At 41.1% G+C, this 25,528-nt stretch overlaps 1 protein-coding gene across 23 annotated transcripts in view; it reads left to right on the forward strand.

Moving 5' to 3' along the window:
- Positions 1-25,528, forward strand: part of pknox2 (pbx/knotted 1 homeobox 2) — a 462,769-nt gene that overhangs the window by 199,376 nt on the left and 237,865 nt on the right. For 3 of the 23 annotated variants that reach the window (XM_072593088.1, XM_072593087.1, XM_072593104.1), the window contains one exon: positions 4,953-5,033. The exons of 19 other annotated variants lie outside the window; for them this stretch is intronic. The gene's annotated coding sequence lies outside the window, so the exon portion shown is untranslated. Of the gene's footprint in view, positions 1-4,952; positions 5,034-25,528 lie in introns of those variants that run through there. One more of the 23 variants, XM_072593099.1, reaches the window with a different exon arrangement.

Genomic DNA, 25,528 nt, shown 5'->3' on the forward strand with positions numbered 1-25,528 from the left:
TTTCCTTTTGTCTAGCTGAAGTCGAGAATCACTGCAAATGGAATTGGCTCCATCAGCACAAGACATTAAAATTGGGATCTTGCATTTCCATAGAACCAAAAACAACAAAGTGTATTGCTATTTAACGTAACTTTGCAGCCTAGAATTCAGCAGTGGCTACAATTCAAAATACTTTATTGTGAAGTGTTTTGGGATGTTCTGAGTTTGCGAATGGTATTATATCAAAGAAGTTATTCCTTTGTTGCCTTTATAGCCAGATTGAGCTATTCCTGTGCCTGGTGAACAGATGGTAATATGCACCCTGCCAATTGTAAGTATCGCAGTATTAAACCAGCACAAGACATGGCAATCGATAGGTGCCAGCCTGGAAATCATTTCAAATTCATGAAATTCCACGGATAAGTCTGCTGATGTCTAGCTGATCCATGTTATGGTTAGTGAGGAACTGAACCATTGCAGTTAGGTTCCAGAGCTAATCTTCCAAGTCTGAGTGAAGACATTTTTTAATAACCATTCTTACAATCCTGGGTTACAGAAGGAAAGATCAGCCAGCTCAGAAGAAAGAACAATTTTGTGTTTTGTGACTGATGCATCACTTGTAGAGAATTAGCATTAACCAACGTACAGTGGTGAGACTGTTGAATTTGTCGACTGAGGACATGTGGTCAAAAGGAAGTGGTTGATCGTCCGAGACCATGAGCAAAAAACATTCAACTCTGCACATCTAACATTTTCAAGGTTAATGGTCAGCATCTCTATCATGATGCAAGGTCTGTCGTCTTCTGGTCTTGCTATGTAATGCATTGAAATGATCAGAGGATTGAAAACAGCCAGCAAGCGCTTCATGTGGAGGCTATGGTTCTGACCTTAGTGATACATCCACCATTGTCTTTCAAGGCAGTTACCACATCAGTTTTACATTTCCTGAAATGCAGAAAATCCTTCTGTAGGCTTTCCCCTTTCATTACTTGTCGATTTTTCCCCTGGTGGGCATGTGGGAAATGCGTTGAGCAACTGAAGAGAGCAACTTTTGAAACCCCATCACTTTGATTAAATCTCAGTCTCCAGTCATTACTGATCAAAATCCATTCCCCATAACTCCCATGTAGTTTTGTTTCCCAATGAAAAGTTCTACAAATTCCAATCATTTACTGATTAGCTTTGGATTTTTTGAGTTAGGCAGGTTATGACAGCAAGGCTAACTCTTTATTGAGCTTGATCACTTTATTGCAGATATTTGGTGAGACGCTATCTGTTTTACTGAATATCTGCGTTTCTTTGTAACTATAGCAAAGATAACTACTTTCTTCATCCTTTACTTTTTCTTGTTGTTTCACTGCTGTAAAAGCTTCGACTGAGAAATTTGGAGGTCAAACACAAGACAGTACCAGAACTCTTATCACAATAGGAAGGAGAAATTGAATTCATGAGCTTTTCATGAGAATAACATTTCTTTTTCAATGTCTTCTGCTGTGCAGTAACATTTGAACATGCAGAGGAGTTGCATGCCATTCAGCCCCTTGAGCTTGCTATGACATCAAAAGGAACATGGCTGATCTGATTGTAACCTGAAGTCAACATTTCCACCTACCCCTGGCAATCCTTCAGTCTGTTGCCTAGTAAGATTCTATCTTCCTCGATCTTAAAAATATTCAAGGGCTCTGCTTCCACCACCTTCTTGGGGAAACTGCCCCCAATGCATTTTCATCCTTCCATAAATAAGGACACCAATACTGTGCACAGCACACCAGATGCTGTTTCACCAGTGTGCTGTATAATTGAAATGTAACCTTTCTAATTTTGCATTCAATTTCTCTTGTAATAAATTATGACATTCTACTCACTTTTCTAATTGCTTGCTGTACCTGCAAACCAATCTTTTGTGATTCATGCAAGAGGTACCCAGATCCATCTAAATCTCAGAATTTAGCAATCTCTCACTATTTAGATACTATGCTTCATGTTTATTCTTCCTGCCAAAATGGACAACTTCACATTTTCCAACATTGTGTACTCCATTTGCCAAATCTGCCTGTTTCATTTGCCTGTTCACTTAACCTGTAACATTCTTGTGTTGTCTTCACAACTCACTTTCCTAGCTATCTTGAGTGGTCAGCAAATTTGACATCCATATTTTCTTTACCTTCATCCAAATTATTCATATAAATTGTAAACAGTTGAGTTCCCAGCACTGATCGCTCTGGTACACTACTTGTTATGTCTTGCCAAACTGAAAAAAAAATTTGCACCTACTCTGCTTCCTGTTAGCCAGTCTATCTTTAATCCATACCAAATACTACTTCCCATACCATGAGCTTTTATGCTGAGAAAACATCTTCAATGTGGTACCTTATTAAGTGCTTTCTCGAACTTGAATACATCCAGTTGCACTTCTCTATCCACAACACACAGTACCTCCAGATACGAGTCTAAGAGATTAATCAAACATGATTTCCCTCACCCTAAACCCTTTCACATTTTAACTCTGCCTGATACCTTGAATTAATCCATGTGCCCGTTATGACTTCTTTAATAAGAGCTTCTAACATTTTCCCTATGGTAGTTATTCAGTGAATTGCTTTTCATTATCTTACTGTCTACTCGATTGTCCCTGTATGGAGGGAGTTGCAGAAAATTAAAATCAATGTTTCATTGGCTGCTTCTTTTTAGACGTTAGGATGAAGTTCATCAGGTCCTGGGCACTTGTCAGTCCGTAGCTCCAGCAATTTATTCAGTGTCTCTCCTGAGTGACTTTTGTGAGTTTCTCTGTCTATTGCATTTCCTGATTTATCACTACTTCCAGGATGTTCCTTGTCTCCTCTCTAGTTCATTTCATCTGTTATTTTCTCCAGTCTCACTTTCTATAGGACCAAGCCTCGCTTTGTTAATTTTTTTTTCTACTTTAAATGTTTGTAAAAACTCTTACTGTCTGTTTTTATGGCCAACTTTCTTTTACACTCTTAACTGTTTCCTTTTTTACTAATGACTTGGTCATTCTGCCATCTTTTTCTGCAGAATTATTTGCTTTATCTTTTAGTTTAATGCTCTCTTTAACATTTCAACTTGAGTATGGGTCTGGCCCTTAGAATGTTTCTTATTTGTTTGGATGTATCTGTTCTGTATATTCTAAAGTATCCCTTAAATGTCTTCCATTGCATATCTATTGACACATCCTTTCACCTAATTTGCCAATTCGCTTCAGTTAGATCTGCGTAATTCATCCCTGCGTAATTTCCCTTATTTTGAAAATTAAAAGACAAAATCACAGACCTGCTCCTCTTTTCCTGTCTTTTACTATAAAGTTCTATCACATTATAGTCACTGCTACCTAAGGATGCCTTCATTATGAGATCATTAATTAATTATATCTCATTGCAAAATACCAGGTCTAGAATAGCCTGTTCTCTGGTCAGCTCCAGAACATAAGTTTTAAGAAACAATCCTGAAACAATTCAATGAATTATTCATTGAGGTCCTTCTGATTTTTGCAGTCGATTTATAGAATAAAATTTCCCACGATTATTATTATTGCTGGTCAGCTCCAGAACATAAGTTTTAAGAAACAATCCTGAAACAATTCAATGAATTATTCATTGAGGTCCTTCTGATTTTTGCAGTCGATTTATAGAATAAAATTTCCCACGATTATTATTGTACCTTTCTGACCAGCTTTCATTATTTCTTTCTTAAACCTCCTTACTGTTAGTTCCTGTGAGAGGGTCTATTCCCCACTCCACAAGGGTTTTTTTTTCCCATTAGCATTTGTTATTTCTACCCAAACTCTTTCCAATCTTGCTTTCCCAAGCTTAGATGATTCTCTCAATCATTAACTAACAGAGGCACCCTTTCATCTTTTCCTACTTTGCTATCATTCCTAAATGTTCTGTACGCTTCAACATTCAAGTTCTTAACTATAACATCCTGATGCCATGTCTCTGTAAAAGCTTAGATCATACTTACTAATTTCTAGCGCTTTCAGTTAATCTATTTTGTTTCAAAAGCAACATGCATTCAGATATGGAGCCTTTAGTTTTATTCTTTTGCTCTATTCTTACCTGTTGATCAGCTCTTAGATTAGTACTCTCTATGCTTTCCTTTCACAGTCTGGTTATCATTTCCCATATTAATATCTTTCTCTTTGGATTTTACTCTTTGATTTACCACATCTTCTAAAATTTGATCCTTTGTGCTGACCCCTCAGTCTAAAGTCCCCTTCACTTCCCAGTTATGCGCTTCGCCCAGACATGGTTCAGATGGAGACCGTCCCATCTGCTCAGATCCCAATTTTCCCCATCACTGGTGCCAGTGCCCCATGAATTGGAGCCTACTTCTCCCACATCAGTGTTCTCTCTGTTTGTTCAGTGTTTGTTTGCTATTTATTTCTTGTTAATTCACTGAGTTGTATGGTAGTGTGATAGGATTGGAAAGGTCAGTGATCCAAGCTGTCGAGGTAAGAAAAATGCTTTTTAATTGCACGAAAGCAGAAAACGTATCCACCTTCACATTTCTGCTGCTTTCACTTTGATATTTAATACTTTTGTATTTATATTTTGATAGTTGATATTTATTGCAAGTGAAATGGACGCATCTGATCTGTTTCAGGTAGATATCACAGCTATCTGGAAAGTTGGAGTGGGAGTGGATAGGTTTTGATCCCTTTAATCCCCTGTCCCCACATATTTCAAGCTTTATAAAGAAATATTTGAGCACCACTTGAGAGCAGACGATATGCTCTATTGTGAGAGGGTGCAGCTCCTGTGTAATGGTACAAGCCCTCCTCCTTATAACTCTGATCTGATAGAGCAGACCTCCTCTTTGTGTTCAGAATGTTTTTCCCTGAGTGCTGTCACATGGGATATGAAAATGACTGTTGAATTTTGTGTCGGAGTGGGGTGTTTCATAGTCACCAAGATTCCGAGCTGTACTTTTTCATTTTGATTCTGTTCCACCAGGCTGACCTTTACAAACTATAAATATCACTGAGCAAGCTGGCAGCCAGAGAGAAAATAACGTCTGTCATCAGCAGTGTGCAGGTCAGATTTTTATTTTGAAATTGCAGCCTTACTTTTGAGCATCCTCTTGAACTTTTGCCTCCACTTTTCCATCTTTTACTAAGGACCTGAACTGCCTCTGGTGGTTGTGAAGTGTTTCCGACATGCTAGCTACCAAGTGTGTCTGGTAACTTTTGCTGAGGTGAAAGGTGTCTACTGTAGGGTGAGGTGAAAAAGGCTCTGACGAAGAGCCATCTGGATTCAAAATAATTAGTTTGCTCTCTCTCCATGGATGCTGCCTGACCGGCTGTGATTTTCAGCATTTTTTTGTTTTCAGTACAGATTCCAGCATCTGCAGTAATTTTCTTCTTCTCGTAGGGTGAGGTGTTTGACTCTTGCAAGGAGCCTTAGTCTGGTAAAAGATGAAAGCTATAATCACCTTCATGTTAATGGTTTACTATGAGGGCATCCCCCTCAAGTACAGCAGCTGTTTGGCCTTGATCTTCTTGACTCTGGACTCAACTCATAAAACCATTTTGCATTTCTGATTCCTATCGATTTAAATTGTCATCATCAGCACGCACTCGCTATGATCGGAAATTCGATGTCACTAGCCATGGGTTCTGTGATGCTTGCAGGGTTGATTCTGATCCTAGGGCCGTATCTGACCTTGGCCTTGAGATCGCTGACAATCCTTTGTCTTGTTCGTTTTCCCTGTGTTCTCAGAGAATTGTGTCCCTCCATACAGAAGTTTCCTACAGTCAGTTTCTTCTGAATAAGGGTCTCCCATGCATCTTGCATTTCTCTGCTGTATAAGATAATGGTTTTGAAAGAGTTAATGTTGGAAATCACATTTGGTTCCACCCAATCTGTTGATATTACACAGTTTTGTGTGGAGAATCCAGGTGTCAACACAAGGTCCTGATGGAGACAGATGTGACATCTCTGGCTCCTGATATATTTATTAGTCAGGCATAAGTTGTATCCATTGCAATAATGCATTAAGCTACATCTTGTGGAAGGCAAGTGCCTCTTCTGGTTAAAAACCAATAGTTGCTTATCCCCTGCCATTGCTAAATAGATAGGCCTTTGGACTCAGCACACGAAAGATGACTATGGGACAGTTGTGGTGGAGTGGTCTCTCAGTCAGAAGGCTCGCGTTCAAGACGTTTGTCTGAACAGATTGATTTAAGACTATATGAGAGGGAGGATTGTGGCAGTGCTGTCCTCCAGTTCAAGCCACCAGTGGCTGGTGTCATACAACAAGCAACCATAACCTTCTGGAGTGTTAATTGGAATAAGAAACTTAAAATGCAAGCCCTGTTTACTTGGCTGCCACCAGGATCTGCTTCATCCTCATTGCAGACTTCAAGCGGTATCTTTTTTTGTTTCTGGCACCCAGCAAACAGGAATGATCTTGGTATGGTTAGACCAAAGTGGGCACCTATTGTGTCCCAATGATCCTGACCCCTGGTCAGCACCTTCTAATAACTCAATTTTTCACACAAGCCACTTTTACAGAGCAAGGCATCTCTCCCTTTTTGAGGTAAGCTTTGCATTCTTATCCATTAGGAATGACAATGAAATGTGAATCTGCATTTTCATTTGGTATCTTTAAAGACTATTGGACATTCTAGAGAACTTTCCGAAATGGCATTGCTGTTGTGATATAGGAGAGGGGCAATAAATGTTTGCACAGCAAAATACAACAACAATGAAATAATCAAATGTTTTGATTTACCAGTTGGAAAGACCACACAGTCTGCCATTGTCCCACATTGAAGTGACTGTCTAGATTGTCTGCTATAATTTCTGGAATAGGCCTTGAACTTACAGCGTCCCAGGGACTAAAGTTCTATCACCACATTTGATTCTCTGGTTGCTGTTATTATAGAAAAATAAGGAGTCTGAGAATCTTGAATTTTTACTCTTGTGTATGTTTGACCTGCTTTAACAGCACAAGATGCCTATTAGCCAAAGTCGTGTTGAAAGCTTTCCCAGAGGACCACTTGAGAAGGACACAGAGAGGTGTGTGGGTAGCTTGTGGGGAAAGGTGTTAACTGAGTTGACACTGACTTGTAAAATCTTGCTGCACAGTAGCACAGTTTACTGTCATTCTCTATGAAGCACACTGAAGCTTCTGTACAATGTGTTAATGTACTGCGATATAGAAGCTGGTGTGAGTGTGATTACTGTTGCGGGGTTGTGATAGACAGCATGGACCACCATTTTGTGTTTCTCCTGTTCCCTCATTCTTCATGTGTGGCCCTAGATATGGAACGTTGGTGGATGATCTGAACTAATTAGGAAATTCTTAACCAGTGATATTGGGTAATGGTCATGACTGGATAATTCTCCTATTTGTTTCTTAAATTGACGCGAAATAATTTTGTTCACTGTAAAAACGTACTGTCTGTGAGCCCCACCCTGCCTCCAACACATTGGCTGTCAGAGTGAGGCCAGTGATTAGGAACAAGAAATCTGGCTGGCTTCCATTGTCTCAACCCAGCCCAGTGTAAAAGCTTGGCTGAGATCACATAACTCGCAAAAAATCTGGAATTTTCCAGGCCTGTTAATAGGCAGGACATTTTAGCATCCTGAAGGAGGGAGCTTTCTTTTGTATTTTTAATGTTGGCTGTTAAACTAAATCAATGATTGAACAATAGATGTGTTACACGCGGAAGCTCTGTTCCATTGTTTTTAGGAGTGAAGTAAAATATAATGGTGGGTGTGTGATACTTTTATAGCTCATTTTAACAGTGAAAAGTACTCATCGTTACATTTATAGACTTCACCATTCCAAAGTTAGGATGGGTTGGAGAACTCTATAATATGAAGAGAAGTATCTTTTGATTCGAGACCTGTCTCCTGATGGGCTCAGCTTCAGCTGAATTGAGAAAGAAGTGACTCATCACATCTTCAGGTATCCACAGTGCTGCATCACACAATATGGTAATGTCCACATCATGAATTACTACATACAGCAGCTGAGGAGAATGATGATTTTACCGATTTTGATGGAGCTTTGTGGGTCCAGGAGAGTTTTTAGGTCTGTGTATGCTGCTTTTCACCCAATTGCACAGTGCCTCAATATAACACATCATCCTGTCAGCACCTCCGAGTACAACATTCCCTCAGGACCACATTAAACATTCCCCTTGTAATTTCTACTCGTCCTAATGATCTCTGAGATATAAATTCTCCCACATTGACTCTGTAGGTAATAGTTACACAGTCAAGGTTTTTCATAAGAAGCATCTGGATGATAGAAAAACTCACTTTGTATTTATTTTCTGCTAAGCATTCAAACCAACATGCTGAAAAAGTCAGAACAGATGTATCTTTGAGTGCTGCAAAGTCATTGCATAATCACACTGCTGCATTCCAGCATGTGATTAAAACAGATTATCTTGTCATTATTTTGGTGCTGTTTGTGGCGTCCATGCAGTGTAAAGCATGGCTGTTGTATTTTCATTCATTAAACAGTAACTTCATATCAAAAACACTTAATTGCTGTAAAGTGCTTTGACACAACCTGCTTATGGAAAGATAATGCTTTGTTTTATTTTCGAGTGACATGCCTCAAGTATGGGGGGGGTGGAACAGTCACAAGTTCAATGTGACAAATCTTGGCTATGTCTTTTACTCACTTTTTCAACAAACTCAACACCACATTCTCAAGGGCAATTAGGGGTGGACAATAAATACTGGCCCAGAAATACTTGTACGGGTTTTCAGTTGATATTTTCTACACCGCAGACACTGACTGTGAGGCTAAAGGGCAGCGCTTTGCCTGGGGCCTCATTTTTATGATTTCCTGCCTGTTACTTGATGTTTATAGACACCCCCAATATCTCCAGCAGAGAAATACTGGCTTGTTTCCCAGCTGTTTTATCTGAGGCTACTTGTAATGCTACAAGGCAATGTTGGTGTCCTGAAGAAGTTAGTTTTTGTTTTCATTTCTTTCTAGAATGTGTAAGCAATATTGAAAAAACAATAAATTATCTGGAAGTTGGCAGTATTTAACACTGTGAACCTGAGGTCCTATTCTGTTTCGATCCCCACCCCCCCCACCTCCACTCCCCAAAATAAGATTTAACTAATTTGATGAAGTACAGATTGCTTAAATGCAAAATCAAATAGTACACAGCAACTCTGGCCAGGGAGGGAGCATGGTTGTGGAATAAAGCTAGTGTTACAAGTCCAAGTTAGCTCCAAGCTAGCTTTGTGTTCTACAAACAGAGAGCTACCACCACTTCCCTTCTCACAGGTCATGAACACCAGCCCTATTCCAGAGACATAGGCACAGAATGTCAGCTGACACTCCACTGCCCTTCTTTGAGGGTTTACTGCACAGTTTAGCTATTGGGTTTTGCTCTCCTCATGCTTTTGTACTGTAGATTTGTGCTATGTTTTGACACAGTCAATAGTTGCTTGTATGACCAGTGCTTCATGCATGCCATTGCTTAAAGTTTACTTAAGAGTGGATTTTCTCAACTTTGCATTGAGTGCTATCACAGTACCACTGATGCGTTCTACTAAATGTCAGCTTAAATATCCACAACCCCCGGGAGACTAGCAGAACAGGAGATTTCAGTTTTTGCTTTAGTGGATATAATTTGAGCTGGTGAATTGAGAAAAGTGTGTGTTGAGGTACCTTACTTATCATGTTCTCTGGATGATACTCTGGGATTCATATCCAATGTCCCGTGCAGCGGGTCGATTTCCTTCGATGAGATGCAGGAAGAAGCAGTATCATTTCTGCAAACCCTGTTGATCTATTTTTGGAAGCGTTACCTTTTCTAATCCTTCTTCACATCATGCTTCGATTTCTTATTGTTGATAAGGCACAATTTCCGTGGCCCTCTGCTTTTGCTTTTGCTTTTGCTTTTCTTGCATCTTTTCAATAACAAAAAAAAACTTTGAAGTCTGAACTATATCTCTTCGCTTCTCTGTTCTCCCACCTGGATTCTTTGTCCTGCTCTTTTTCATGTTTGCTCCCTCTGATATCTTTGATTGTCATTTCCCCCTCTGATCCAGTGCATGATCCATCACCTCTGCCTGTCTGCTTGTGGACTCCCTCCTCAAAGGGCTTTAAAACACCACCTTTCACTTTGATTCCTGATTTGATTGGTTTCAGTCAGAGATTCTGTGATGTCTGATTCCATCCTGGGCTATGTTGAAGACTGATAAGGTGAACTTGACTGACTCTAATTGAAATGTGGCTGCAAAAAGAGCTGCGAGGATTTGGACATATCATGCACAATGAACAGGGGCCTGCAAATTTGAGCTGCTGTATGGTTACAAAGTGTAAATGCTTAGAAGAGGACATGTTGCAAGCCCTTTGAAGTGCAGGGCTCAAGAAAGATCTATCAGTTTGGCTTGTATTTTTGTAATTGGTTTATTCTGAACATTGAAGTAATTGGCAAAATGATACCGTGGACCTCAAATTGAGCATGGGAGAGATGAGGGAATAAAAAGCAGCAGGAATGTCTGGTTCTGTTATTACTGTGATACGCAAAGAGAGAAAATTTGGCAGGAATTTGGGGGGGGTGGACTTCAGGTTGTATAGTTAGTGTCGAAGTTACTCTGTTAGATTTTGTTTTTAATGATGGTAAAGGAGATGTATCGGCTCTTTCTGGATCTAAAGAAGAGGAATGTGACTTTCATTTAATGAATACCTCCAGGTTTACAGTACTAAAGATCATTTGTCCCACTGAGTCTCTTTGCTAAAGCAACAGACAATTGTCTCATTTTGTGTGTTACTCTTCCCTCATAATTCTGTATCTCTGCCAGCAATGCTTGAAATGGATGGGGGCAGTGAGCAAATTCATTCTGAACTCTCCTGCGATCACCTGGGAAAATCCACTCAAAGGACAACCAATTGGAAAAGTCATTCCTTCTATTGGAATAGAAGGAAATCATACAATCCCTACTGTGCAGAAAGAGGCCATTTGTCCCATCAAATCCACACCAACCCGCCAAAGAATATTCCACCTATATCCAACCCCTGACTCTATCCCTGTAACCCTGCATTTATCATGGCTAATCCACCTAGACGCTACAGACAATTTAGGATAGGCAATCCACCTAGCCTGCAAACCTTTGGACAGTGGGAGGAAACCAGACCTCCCAGAGGCAACACACGCAGACGCAGTGAGAATGTATAAACTTCAAGACTGGAATTGAAGTTAGGTCCCTGGTACTGTGAGACAGCAGAACTAACCACTGTGCCACCATGCCACGCTGCTGCTCCAATCATAAGCTTCCTAATGATACTCCACATTTGGAGTACTGTGAGCAGTTTTGGACCCCTTATTTAATAAAAGATATCATTTTATTGGATGCAATTCCGAAAATGTTCATTAGGATGATCCCAATATGGAGGGATTGTCTTATGAGCAAATTTAAAACTGTTTGGGACTCTTATTTACTGGCATTTAGAAGAATGAGAGATAATCTCATTGAAACATACAGGATTCCTAAGGGCTTGACCAGGTAAACGCTGAAAGGGTATTTCCCCTCATGGGAGAGTTTAGAATCAAAGGGCATAGTCTCAGAATAAAGGTGCATCAATTTAAGTCTGTGATGAGGAAAGCCTTCTTTGAGGGTTGTGAGTCTTTGGAACTTTTTGCCACAGAGAGCTGTGGCAGTAGAATCCATTTGTCTATTTAAGGCTAAGATAGAGAGATCTTTGATCAGTCAGGAAATCAAGAGTTACAGGGAAAGGGCAAGGAAAGTGAGAAATATCAGCTGCATCAGCCACGATCCTATTGAATGGTAGGGGTGGCTTGAAGGGCTGAATGGCCTACTCCTGTTCCTATCTCTGATACTCTTATGGATAGGCTACTTATGATCTTATCAGCAGCAAATGTGGGCGATAAGCAGCCTGTGATTACAGGAGCAATATAAATGGCAATATTCGGCATATCTGGTGGAATGAGGTGAAGCTGCTGGGCAGGGAAATGAGACCAGTGAGCAAGGCCAGAGATGGCAGGGAGGGAGGGAGGGAGGCCTAGGACGTGGGGTCTTGGAAAGGGCAGGAACAGTGGAGGGAGAAGCTGGAAAAACAGGATGGGGAAAGAAGGTTGGCAAGGAATTGAAAAGAGAAAGTGAAGACTGCAGATGTTGGAGATCAGAGTCAGAGTGTGGTGCTGGAAAACCACAGCCGGTCAGGCAGCATCCGAGTAGCAGTAGAATCGATGTTTCGGGCATAAGCCCTACATCAGGGCCAATATTTCAACTTCATGAGAGCGGTGTCGAGTTGGAATGGAGTTTAAGAGGGCACTGCTGAGTCTCCTGCTCTTTGGATGTTGCCTGACCGGTTGTGCTTTCCTAGCACCACACTGTCCGACTCAAAGGGACTGAAAATTACAACCGGAATTTGATTTGATTAATTATTGTCGCATGTACCTTGGCACAGTGAAAAGTTTTGTTTTGTGTGCAGTAAAGGCAGATCATACTCTACAAAGTGCATTAGGGTAATAGAACAGAGTGAGGAATGCAATGTTATGGCAACAGAGAAGGTGCACAGTGTAAGATCAGTATTAACTTTACAGTTTGAGAGATCCATTCAGAAGTCTAATAATAGCAGGAAGAAGCTATTTTTGAATCTATTTGTACGTGTGTACAAAAGTTTATATGATCTGCCCAATGGAAGAGGGTACAGCCAGAGTGGAAAGGGTCTTTGATGATGTTGGTTGCTTTCTGAGACAGCAGGAAGTTTAGATGGAGTCAATGGATGGAAGATTGGTTTGTGTGATGGAGTGGGCCGTGTTCACAACACTCTGTAGTTTCTTGTGGTCTTGGGAAGATCACTTGGGAAAAAGCAGAGTCTTGGAAATAGGATTAGTGAGATCATTAATTCTTTGCAAATTAATGTGGAATCTAAACTAAAGATGCTGGATTCAGGAGTTATTGCATGGAAAAAACATGCAGTGGACATGTTTGTGATGAATACTGTCAATTGTCAAACATATTGATATTGAAGTGTCATTTAATAAAACAGGCTTGTTGCTAACTTATGCCTATTGTCTTTTGGTAATCTAAATATATTCATGGGTGCACAGTGGCTCAGTGGTTAACACTGCTGTCTCACAGCGCCAGGGACCTTCATTTGATTCCAGCCTTGGGTGACTGTCCATATGGAGTTTGCACACACATTCTCCCTGTGTCTGTGTGGGTTTCCTCCGGGTGCTCTGGTTTCCTCCCACAGTCCAAAGATTTGCAGGTTAGATGAATTGGCCATGCTAAATTGCTGATAGTATTCAAGGATGTGCAGGTTAGGTGGGTCAGCCATGGGTAATGCAGGGTTACAGGAATAGGGTAGAGGGTTTGGGTGGGATGCTCTTTGGACAGTGAATGTGGATTTGATGGGCCAAATGGCCTGCTTCCACACTGTAGAGATTCTATGATCCTAGGAAAGCAATAAGTTCCTTGTATGTTGAGGCTTTAGGTTTAGTGGAATATTGATGAATTCTTCTATTTCTGTATCTGTGCCAGTCTAAATGCCCCATACATCCTAACTGCATCATATAATGAAGGATTTAGTGAGGTTGAAATGACCCCCTGAAACCAAAAAATTAACTGAGGAAAATCAAAAAGTAACCCTTAAGAAATCTCGCAATCCTCAAAATAAAGCAAATATATTTCGAGTTTTGTTCCTCTGTTTTATTTGAAACACAGAATTGTGGATGTGGGAGATCTGAAGCAAAAACCAAAATTGCCACAGAACTGAATTCTGATGAAGTCACTGGACTTGAAATGTTAACTCTGCTTTCTTCCCATGAACTGTTTCAAAGACTGATTTCCTTAAACAGCTCAGCATTCCTGTGACTACTCTATTTCCTAATATTCCACACAAAGAAATTCCTCCTGATCTCTGTCACCATTTTAAGTTGATGACCCTCTAATCACTGATCTCTGAACCAAAGGAAATAATGTACCCTATTCATTCCATGAAAACCATTGATAATTTGAACAATATTCATTAAATCTTCTCTGAGCCTTTTTTTGGGAAGTGTTTTCGTATTTTGCTGACTGATGTGCTCTGTACCCTCTCTCTGTGGCTTTAATGCCCTTTGTACCTACATTAGCTGAGATTACCATGAAGAACTCTCATTCTCAACCTCTTCCCCCTCACCTGAGTTGTAGTGACCCTCAGGTTAAAACACCACCAGTCATCTCTGTAATGATCTATGATCTATTATGATTATGATTATGATTATGATCTATTACAGAGTGCCAAAAGTGCCTAATCATTGCTTTGTTAAACTTATTATTCATTCTTTGATTTGGACTCCGCATCTAAATATAAAACTAAAAATGCTATTAATCTTTCCTTACTCTTTTCTAATTGAATTTATTTATCACCCTTCCTGACTTGAGAATGTTTCAAGGAGCTTTTGCACCTAATTAGCTGCTTTTCTGAGGAGTGGTCACTGATGTAGAGAGAGAGGAGCCACTTTGTACATCTGACAAAAGGCATAGAAATAAGAAACTCCTGTGGAGGTATTAGTTGCAAGATAGTTATTGGTTTGGTCACAAGGAAGAACACCTGTTCTTCAAAATAGTGCTTTGGGATCTTTGATATCCATATATGAGTTGAAGACCTAATCCAAAAGAAGGCAATGCTCACATCCCCATTTAAAAAAAAAGCTCTCCCTCAGCTGAGGTCATCAACCCAATTCCTACAGTTGGATTTGAACTGATGATGCTCCTGCTGCTTGGGCAAGCCAGTGTTTGGTTTCATTGCCACCAAAAGCAATGACAAAAACAGGAACTGGTGGAAAAGCTCAGCAGGTCTGCCAGCACCCGTGGCGAGAAAACAACGCTAGCATTTCTGGTCGAGTGACCCTTCCTCAGAACTGTGGTGTGGCTGTGGAAATGAGTTTTAGCAAATACCAGGAGTGACAGCAAAATTAATGATGGTGGACAAGAAAAAGATTGGAGCGGAAATCCTGCTGGAGAGTGGAGCAGAGCATCTTCAAGGTGGGCATGACTAGAAGAGAAGCGGCAGAGAGTTAAATTCTAAATAAAAACCGAAAGCACTGAGGATGCTGTAAACTAGAAACAAAAACAGAAATTGCTGAGCAGATCTGGCAGCATCTGTGGTGAGAAATCGGAGTCAACATTTTGGATCCAGCGACCCTCAGAAACAATTTCTGTTTTTGTGTCTCATTTATAGCAGCTGCAGTTCTTTAATTTCATTATTTTGGTGTTAACCTACTTACCACAGAACCACACTTGATTTTCTAGAAGGTTTGACCAAAAGATTTTTTTTAAACGAATACAGATTCAACCACCTGTATCACCTTTGATCCCAGTAATGTTGCACCTGTCTCATGTACAAAAGACAAGGCTGGGTCTTTGTAAACCCTGAATCTTGTCTGTGCCCAACTTGGCTCACAAAGAGGTGATAGTGGCTGCTGGCCTTTGAGCTTTCAAATTGACTTAGAGCTGAGGTAACCTGAGTCATAGAAGGGGTTAAATTGAGCAACTTAACATTTTTTTTAAAATCTCTCTCAATTATAACTATGTCTTTCGGTTGGGGCATAACTAAGATGTGTCTATGTTTAGATTCTCTCAGGCTGTCCTACCCAATAAAGTGCAAATCAGAAACCAGGGGATTTATGAGGATTTAGCAGATAGAATTTTTCAAAAAATTAAAATGTTAAATGTAAAGAGATCAGTAGCGGCAGTGTATGCTCTGCAATGAAACCTGGCTACAAAGGCAGACAGACTCAATATGGACAGCCGCGATATCGGGAGTAGACACTTTCTCTGTGTTTTTTTTACCCTCTCTGAAGTTTGTTTGATTAAGCTGTTGTCTGTTTTGATAGCGTGGAGTGAGGAGATAACTACTGTGTGTTTTGATCGCCCATGTATCCCTGATGACTGCTGTACTTCTGAGGCTCAGGGGAGTGGATTATCCGTGTAGTCTATTACTGCTGCTTCTAATGACCTTTTCCCCGTGAATGCTGCTGTATAGTTACAAAGCAAATTACCTTGTTGTCAAGTAACTGCTGCAATGATGTGTGTGCATTTTGTTTTTGCAACAGGCTCCCCGAACCACAGGCCATGTTCAGTCTTTAGTCAGCTCTGAACAATCTCAGTAGAGGTGGTAGTTGTCTTCAACCTCCTGGTGTTGTGTTACCAACCCTGATGGGGTACATTACCTGCCTCCCACTTTCACCCATCACGTGCCCAGGCTTCTACCATTAACTTCCCTATTTGTCTCACTCTCACTCCCACGCCAGTTGGAAAAGCAACTATGTTGCTTTTGTTGTCCAATAGAATGATTCTTGACTGTCAGTCAAACAACCCCTTTTATTCTCCAAACTCCAAATCTTTACAACCGAATGTTTGTTTCCAAGCAAAGTGGGAGGGGAAAAAGAAGTTCTTTCTGTCTGTTTTTGTTTTCAAGTTTGCCCACACCAGTGTCCTAGAGATTGTTGTAGAGGCATGCACCATGGAAACTGACCTTTCAGAGAGCTCAGGGTATGTGTTGGTGCTGCGTGGTGTTGAGCTTGGGGTACTGTGTGAGAAATGTCACCCAGCACCAGGCCCCACTGGCCTTTTTGTGACCTCATGGTTTGGTTCTGGTTATTCGGTGCTGTCCACCCCGGTGAAGCCTTGAGTAAGGATCCGCTCCGAGTGAGGCTCCCGGAATTGTCACTTCACGTTGAGCCAGAGTCCCAGGGGGACAGGCTAAGAGATGGAGCCTGTTAAAAGCAGCACTAACTGAGGAGCCTGACCTGATGTGGTGCAGGGCAGGAGGGTGGAGATGGGGGAGCAATTCAGGCTGAAATTACAGAGCAAATAAGTGAATTACAGGACAGGTTACTCCTAGGTAGGATTGTGAGTATTACACCTATTACTGCCAGTCACGTGTAGTTATTGCATTAATGTTGGTTAGAGGATGTTAAGGATTACTCACGTTAGTATCAATTCTTGAAAATGCAGTCAGTTATCTTTAGTTATTGGTCCTCTGATTTCCCCTCTATAAATCCCCCCATTCCCCCCCCCCCCACCCCACCTCTCTTCTTCGACATCACACTATCAGGTTTCATGTGATTGGGCACCATGAGGTTTGAAGTAATGTGATTGAATCTTCAGGAGTGCCTCCAGCTAGATTTGGTAACCCCGGCCAGGAGATGGAGTGTGAGCAGGGTTTTCAATCCAGACGTTGGAGAGCAGAGGCCATCCCATTCTGGCTGCTTTCTCAAATTTAAAAAAAAGGCAAGGGAGGTTAAGTATCACATAAACAGCAGTAAAGTGTTATCTGATTTCACAGCATTAACTGCTTTCTGCTACTGTTTATAGATCAATTATTCCAAGTACTGGAACCAAGAATTGTTCAGTAAACCCCAGGGAGCCAGTGTTTGATTCCATGTCTCAGCTGGTTGATGATCAGAAAACCTTTACTTCTTATGGAAACTTGAACACCCAGCTTGTAATATCTTTGCAACCCTTTGGCCACACCTAATCTTGTTGAAGAAGAAAGGTTAGAGTGTGAAGGAGAACATGTGCTACCTCTCTTGGCAACATGGAAAGCAGCATGGTGGCTCAGCTATTAGCACTGCTGCCTTACAGCACCAGGGACCCGGGTTCGATTCCAGCCTCAGCTGACTGTGTGGTTTGCACATTCTCCCTGTGTCTGCGTGTGGGTTTCCGCCTGGTGCTCCAGTTTCCTCCCACAGTCAAAGATGTACAGATTAGGTGGGCTGGCTATGAGGAATGCAAGGTAACAGGGATAGGGCTGAGTCAGGGTGAGCAGTTCTTCAGAGAGTCAGTGCAGATTCGATGGGTCAAATGGCCTGGACGGATTCTGTGATTCAATGCTTTCTTTTGTTGGTGACTGAAGTTGGCAGAAACAGCCAGTTTAGGTGATTGATTGTCCAGTACAATGTTGTAAAAACACAAATGTGACTCCATAAATACTTCACTTATTGTGGCAAATCCTAAAACAACAAATAAACTCATCATTGTACTATTTCTGACGAAAGACTTTGCTCCAGAATTATTTTTTTACAGCTTTCCTTTTGTTTGCCAACACAAGTGATCCACCTCTACAAGTTCAGCAACCCTCTCCAATCATTCTCAACATATTTTTCCCTGTTATATTTTTATTTTTGCTGCTGTTATCTCTCACAAAGCTGAAAGCTTGTGTAAGATATGATCCCATGGCCTCTTCAGTAGCTTGTGCATGGGCTCTGCTTTATCCAGAAACCGAACCAGTGAAACACCAACCTGCAACAGTGTTCATATTTGTACATCTCCGACTTGACTAAATGAGACTTCCTGTGCTTCTCTTTCAAGTGTACTTGCTGGGGTTTTACTCATTTTGCTGCATCTATCCAGAAACTGTGTTAACTGAGCCCCCAATTTCTAAGCCAATATTTATCCCTCCTCTAGCCTCACAGAGCTGCTCATTACCTCATTGCTGCGTATGGAGCATGCTGTGCACAGATTGTTCACTCAATTTCTTACATTACAAAAGCAGTTAAACTTCGGAACGTGGTTCATTCAGCTTTGGAGTGCTTTGGGATGTCCTGAGGTCATAAAAAATGCTATATAAGTGCATGGTTTTCATTTTTACAACCTCTGTTTAAAATAAAGAGTAACAGGAGTCATTTGACAAAGTACTGAATTCCAGTGATTACCATTGACTCTGGTTTTTAAAGGGCATCTCAAATCAACCCTGGATTACATGATTCCCCAAGCATGTGTCCTATTCCTAGCGCCAAAACGGCAGGCGAGCCCCAGGTGGACAGAAGAAGTGCTTCAGGCATACCCACAAGGCCTCACTGGCAAAGTGCAGCATTTCCACAGAATCACTGGCCCAAGACCATCCAATGCTGAGGAGGAGCATCCAGGAAGGTGCTGAGCACCTCGAACTTGCCGTCAGGAAAAAGTTGAAGCCGGGCAAAAGCAGCAAAAGGAGCATGCTGCCACCCCCAATGCCCCACCAACCCCTTCCCGTGTCCAACTTCTGCCCCACCTGTAACAGAACCTGCAGAAGCTGCATCGGTCTGTACAGCCTCCTATGAACTCGCCCCAAGAGTGAAAGATAGTCATCCTCGTTTGTGAGAGACTGCCATTGAATGAATGAGATCCTGCCTTGATATCAAGGGCAGTCACACTCGCCTCACCTCTGGAGTTCAGGTCTACTGTCTCTGTTTGAAGGAAGATCATAATGAGATTAGGAGCTGAGTGGCCCTATCAGAACCCAAGCAGAGTTTCAGTGAGCAAATCTTTCTGAGTAAATGCTGCTTGATAGAACTGTTGACAACACCTTCCATTACTTTGCTGATGATTGTGAGTAGACTGATGGGGCAGGACTGGCTAAATCGGGTTTGTCTTGATTTCTGTGGACAAGACAAACCTTGGTAATTTTCCACATTTTCAGATCGATGCCAGTGCTGTAGCTGTTCTGGACCAGCTTGTCAAGGGCACAGCAAGTTCTGGAGCACAAGTTATCAGTTCTATTCCTGGAATATTGACAGGATCCATGGCCACTGCAGTACCCAGTGCCTTCAGCTGTTTCTGGAATGAATCAAATTGGCTGATTTATGGAGACTGGGAAGAAGTTGACAGATCATCCATCACTCACGATTGGGATCTCCTTTCCTGTTTGTTCACAATTAAATGTGTCTGGATGCCAATCTTAGATTTAATCCAATCTTAGATTTGGCATCGCTTGGTTCTGTTTGTCTCATGCTGCTTCTGCTGTTTGTCAAAGTTTCAGAGTGTGGTGCTGGAAGAGCACAGCCGGTCAGGCAGGATCTGAGGAGCAGGAGAGTCTACATTTCCGTCATAAGCCCTTCGTCAAGAAATCATACCTGAAACTCCAGTAGGGTGTTTGTCACTCAAGCAGACTTGAGTTGTAACTTCAGCCTGGTGTGGTATACTTTTCTTAATTTTTTGATGGGGTTCTTGATCACAGTTACTAATATAGACAGTCAACAATTTGTAGCGATTTTCTGCTTATTTATTGAGTTTGAGAAACAGCAGTCTAGATATGATGTATTAGTTTCTGAGACAGATGACAAAGTCTCACCAACCCTGAATGGAGGATTGGGGGAAGTGGTTGTCCCTTTACATTGTGCAGACTTTGGAAGGAAAACAAATCTTTGCTCTTGTCTCGGGGTTATGTAGGGAAATTCCTGGTCTTCTCCCAGGAAGATGGTGGCCTCTCCCCCCGGATTGTCTCTCACCCTCTCTTCACCTGTCATTATTGATATACCTTATATTGGCAGCTGGCTGACCGTGCTGTCCAAATCCCTTTTAGGCAGTGTCCATGGGCCACTACCCATCAGGGTCACTATGATTGTTGCTCCTTGCCCACTTCCTTTTGGAGGTTAGTTTTCATTCATCTTACGAACAAAAATTTCTAATTCTCCAAAACATTGCATTCAAACTATGATAGTGTGGCACCCAATGATACATTTGTTTATCTTTACAGAAGGCTGGATACTGCTTAACACAGTTAAATGAGGTCCCATACAACACGGCAAATACTCATTATGGAATAGTAAAAGAACATAGTTTTAAGTGTTCCTCAATTTTCTACAGTTCCCCTTCAGAAGGAAATATCATTCTTGTCTTCTCACAGCTGCTTATCCACCTACCTTTTTTTAAAGTACAAGTGTGGTTCCCCTAATTTCTTGATTATATATTGCAGATAGTGGGCAGCACGGTGGCACAGTGATTAGCACTGCTGCCTCACAGTGCCTGAGACCCAGGTTCAATTCCTGCCTCAGATCTGTGTGGAGTTTGCACATTCTCCCCGTGTCTGCGTGGGTTTCCTCTGGGTGCTTTGGTTTCCTCCCACAGTCCAAAAAAAAAATGTGCAGGTCAGGTGAATTGGCCATGCTAAAATTGCCCGTAATGTTAGGTGCAGGGGTAAATGTAGGGGAATGGATCTGGGTGGGTTGCGCTTCAACGGGTCGATGTGGACTTGTTGGGCCGAAGGGCCTGTTTCCACACTGTAAGCAAGTAAGTAATCTAAAATCTTTAAAAAAATCTAAAAAAAACTACTGGAACTATATATATCCTGCTTTGAGCAGCTCCTACCCATGAGACATCATCCTCAACCAAGGGTCTGACTGATGTTGTATATCAGACCAATCCTGACACACTCTTAGAGCTTTTGAATTTCTTCTATTTCTTTGTTCTGCTGGAACATTTTAACCAGATGTTTTTTCCGAGGTACTGGTCCTGCCTCAAATTGACCTGAGGTTTAGAGACAAAGCAGGGATTGGGTGACAAAATTGAAAGTTGGCCTTAAGTGCCTTATTCTGTTTCTGAATATTTACTCTTGGCACTATGATATTATACACAGACTAAGAAATAACTCTCTATTATAGTTTTCTCAGTGTATTGGCAGCAGGAGATAGGTTACCAAATAGGGCAAAAATCTCTCTCTTTAAATTTCCTGTTTTTGTTTTCTCTTTTCATCATTTCTTTTGGATATTTCCCTCGCTTATGCTTAAGTCTACCTCAAAACTGTATGACCATCCTTTGAGGTCTTTAGCTGGTCCTTACCTGGTTACAGTAGATTCAGTTACAGCAGCAGATTAGGCATGGAATTCTCCAACTCCCCCTTCACCTGTACCCATTGTGTCAATATTTCTTCTTAAACACCGGAGAAAGTGAGGACTGCAGATGCTGGAGATCAAAGTCGAAGAGCTTGGTGCTGGAAAAGCACAGCTGGTCAGGGAGCATCCAAGGAGGAGGAGAGTTGATGTTTTGAGCATAAGCCCATCCTGGTGAAGGCCTTATGCCTGAAACGTCGACTCTCCTGCTTCTCAGATACTGCCTGACTGGCTGTGCGTTTCTTAAACAATTCTCCCATTTCTCCTTAGCTTTCAATTGTCCCAATTATTTTTACTTTTAAATTTAACCCCCTCTCAACAGTGTCACTTTAATTGCTTTAAGTCAGTTTCTCTAAGGATTATGTGTCACTGTCTTATTATTTAAAATATCTATTTGTGCTCGTTCAGGCCATAATAACCGTTTTGTCAAGCAGATGTACACGCTTGAGACTCATTCTTCAATACATTTCTCTCATGTTAGTCACATCAGATGTAAAAAATGGCTTCTACACACTTACAGCAGTGTCCCAAGATTATGCCACATATTTTTGACTTCTGGGTAATCTTTTCAAAAAGTCAAGAGTTTGGATGGGGAAGGCATATGTATCCTACCTGCTTGATCCTGATGTTCTAGGTGGTTCAGTTCAGTTCAGCCAGTTCAGTTCTTTTTTTTTATATAACAAAAGGTTTGTGGACAAAGGCATGCATATCTCTGAGAGAACCATTTCAATAATTCATTTACATAAGGTTCATTATTCCAATTTGATGTGATGTAGCTTTCCTGTCATTATCCATTATTCTACGTTGACCATCCCCTTCATTACCATTCTATTTGATTCAAGAGCTTTTGAGAATGCTCACTGTCCCGTTTAAAAAACAAGAATACATTTGTTGATCGTGTGGCCGAAACATTACCAAGTTTCTTCCCAAAAAAAAGTACATATTTTTCTCAAAAGTAACTGCTAGATTGTGCTTGACTTTCCTTCTTTTAAAATTATCCCAAATTCAAATATGGGATAAATACTTCTATATTGTTCTTTGAACCAGGATTCACCCCCCCACCCCCCGAGCATGACAATACTAATAGTGGGAAATATGCCAAGCCATGAGGTTACAGGTTGTGGTTAAATGCAATTCAGCTGCTAATGGTCCCCAGTCCTTCAGTTTTGAATGAGTTTATTAGTAACTAATAATGAAGAGTACGGCTTTTTGCAATGGATGTTGCCTGTAATGTTGACATTGGAAATTGAACTGCCCGTTTGAGATTCTTGGCTTTGCATGTTGTTTGGAATTCTTTTGTCCAGATTCCTTTTGGCACTGGTTGATTGACAAAGAGAGGGAGAGAGAGATGCTTTTAGTTCTTGACCTGCAGTACAGAAGTGTTTAAATGGCTGCTGTCAGCGCTGTGACCCTTAAAGCACAGCAGTCCACACTTTGGGAAATCAGACCATTGAGCTGGCTTTTAATCATGGTCCTGGTGTACTGTTGAAGGGGGTAAACAGAAATATGTCTTTTGCCCAGAGTGCTTTTTGTCTGCCTTTATGGTTACAGTCTGAGATGCTCCCAGAAGATTACAACTTCAATTTGTAGTACATTTCCCTCTTTGAATAATCTTTGACATGTCCTGTGTCTCATTCTTAACTCTGTTTCTCTTTCTCTCTCTCTCTCTCTCTCTCTCTCTCTCACACTCTCTCCAGTCAGTCACTGAATTTACATGTATAGTCAACATTTGTCTATATGTCCTTTTTTTAAAACTAATCCACATAATTAAAGTTTGATATGCTCATGGATGAAAAAGATTATAATCCATGATCATAACACTTGCAAGGAATAAACTCTCTGGCTATTATCCCATCAATCACTTGTTGGCTAGGCAAAAAGGCAAAATAAATCACCCTCTGCTCTTCAATGTTTGTTTGTTCAGTTGGAATTTGTTCAAAGAGTGGTGCAAACTATTTCCTGATCATATTTTATTCCGTTATTTAGTGGGCTTTTTCTTGTGAATGATGTGGTTGAGACCCACAAGAGAGAAGTTGTAAAGAAATTTTAAACATCCCGATATTGAAGGGTGAATCATGATCATTATAATCTTGCTCAGCTTGTTTCTATAGATAGTTATCCTTTAAGATGCAGTAGTTCCTTGAAATTGCGGTGCCTCTGTTCTATTTTAGTGCAGCACATAAGCACTCCCAAAGCACTTTCAGAGCCACAAACCGAGAGTGTTGGGTTTCTCCACTTGGATCTGATGTTGTAATGATCATCACCCTCTGCAGCATACAAAACCAGTTCTGCACACTGCTCTAAATGTGGCCCAGGCTAACTTTGAAAATTATAGCTGCCTGTCATTGCCTTTACAGAAAACAGCTGCAGCTGAGTGCAGGTGGCTGACTTGGGAGTTACCATGGCTAAAATGACTTTGGGTTTCACTCTGAAGTACAATCTGCTGAAGGAATGCTTTGGAGCAACAACAACTAAATTCTTCTGTTCAGTTTGAAATCTAAATTGACATTCCTGGTCCCTTGCGAGATTCTGCCTGGTGAGAGAACTGCGAGGAGTTGCTTTTTCACTGATACAGCCCACTGTGGCCATCTCAGCTTGTGATGTATAAAGTGGCACGATGCTGTGGAAGCGTACAATGGTGATGGTTACTGGTCATGGCTTGTGCTAGCAGTGTGTCACTAAGATGTTCTCTTTCTAGAAGCACCATTTAACTTAGAATAGTCCCATTCCGAAATCAAAGTATCAGTTTAATGGTCTATGGATGCCAGGTTTCCCTTTCACAATCTCAAGATCAGTATCGGTCAGAACACCAGAGAGAAATTGGCCTGGTCATTTCTGAAATGGTAGGCTAGATCTTCTGCAATCATCTGGGAAGACAGAATGGTTAAAAGATCTATCCCGTGCCAGGCTGTAGTTAAAAAGAAGAATGGGTAATCCAGATTTTATGGCTGTAATTGTTAGTATTGGCCATTCTTAAAACTATAAAACTAATGGCAACTTCTTGTCTCTGATGGTCACATTGAACACAGGAATCTATCAGCTGCCTTTGGTGATACTCTGGTCATCCAGTCGTTGGAAATCTTGTGAAATCACTTGAAGGAGATGAAGTGAAGTTGACATCCAGCTTTACTTGTACAGTTAGTCTTCTCAAACTGCTTGAAAAAAAACGCCTTCATTGAATGAGGTGTTAATTGGTTTTTAACAGAGAACTAAGTTCATGATTACTATTCACAGTGACTCTGGCTCTGAAAAGCTGTTATATTTGTGGATTGTCAAATTTCTCCTTTATGATAAACCCAAAATTTCTTCATTTTCTCTTCTTTCAAAATTTATTTCAGTTCCACTTGCCTTTTGTAAACATGATTAAGTACACAGGCTTTACTTCACATTTTTTAGTTTCTGGTTTGCTGTATGATAATTATTGCTTATGATTGGCTGCTGTGCCTGTTTGATAACATCAATTACTGTTACAGAACACTGGTGATCTCATTGAAATGACACTGGGTGGAAATGATCACTGATGGAAGTGAAATCGGCACCCCACAGAGCATTAGATCATTGTAGGCGGCTTTCCCCAAAGTCAGCGATGAATGCAACTGTTTCACTGCAGACTCTGAGCTGCTTGCTCAGCTATTTCAGAGGTCAGCTAAGAGGCAACTGCAATGCTGTGGGCGTGGAGTCACATGTAGGCCCGACTGGTTAAAGACGGTGGATTTTCCTACTTAAAAGAAGCTAGAAACATAGAAAATAGGTACAGGAGTAGGCCAGCCTTTGAGCCTGATCCACCATTCAGTCTGATGATGGCTGATCATTTGAAATTGCGTCTCACACACTTTACTCTCCCTACCCCTTGATTCATTTAGCTGCAAGCACCGCATCCAGCTCCCTCCTGAATACATCAAATGAACTGGCCCCCAACAGCTTTCTGTGGTAGAGAAT

This window comes from Chiloscyllium punctatum, chromosome 23, assembly GCF_047496795.1.
Source record: "Chiloscyllium punctatum isolate Juve2018m chromosome 23, sChiPun1.3, whole genome shotgun sequence".
NCBI lineage: Eukaryota > Metazoa > Chordata > Chondrichthyes > Orectolobiformes > Hemiscylliidae > Chiloscyllium > Chiloscyllium punctatum.